Source organism: Anopheles merus, chromosome X (assembly GCF_017562075.2).
Source record: "Anopheles merus strain MAF chromosome X, AmerM5.1, whole genome shotgun sequence".
Lineage (NCBI taxonomy): Eukaryota > Metazoa > Arthropoda > Insecta > Diptera > Culicidae > Anopheles > Anopheles merus.
In genome coordinates, this window is record NC_054081.1 from 25,374,862 (window position 1) to 25,375,527 (window position 666).

Genomic DNA, 666 nt, shown 5'->3' on the forward strand with positions numbered 1-666 from the left:
GTAGAGACTCGTCCAAAGCGGCTTTGAATTCCTGTTGGACAGTAATGTCCCTTAAAGAGTCCGTGTTGAGCCGAGGCTGCGTGTTTTCTCCCAGTGGTACGGGAGCGGCCGATTCTACAACGTATAACTAAACAAACCAAGTAGTGATCGGAATCGATATTGGCTCCTCGATATGTTCTGACATTTAACAGACTCGACGGCGGCTTACTAACACGTGGTCAATCTGGTTGAGGGTTACTTCGTCCGGGTGCGCCCATGTAACATTCTGGATGTTCCTCATCGCAAATTTGGTTCTTCCAGCAACCAGATTGTTCGCTGCAGCAAACTGGACCAATTAGGTACTTCTCCTCTTCTTCATGAGGACATGTGTTCAATTTTTGTTTTTTATTGTATTGGTGTTACATACGACTGATTGAGCGTGTGTGAAACTGTCACAGATTGTTTGTAAGTAGTCAGTATCAGTCAAACCGCCAGGGGCCTTGTCGATTTGAGGACTCCATGGAACATTAGTCAAGTTTATATTACAGTGTATAGAGTAGTTCCGTGAGGAGTCCCGTTGTAGTTTTTGCGATATTTCTTTCGGATAAAACTTATATATCTTATACTGCCGCTGCCGCTATATATCTTGCTGTGCAGCTGCTGGCCTGGATGCGTTCCTATCTTGCT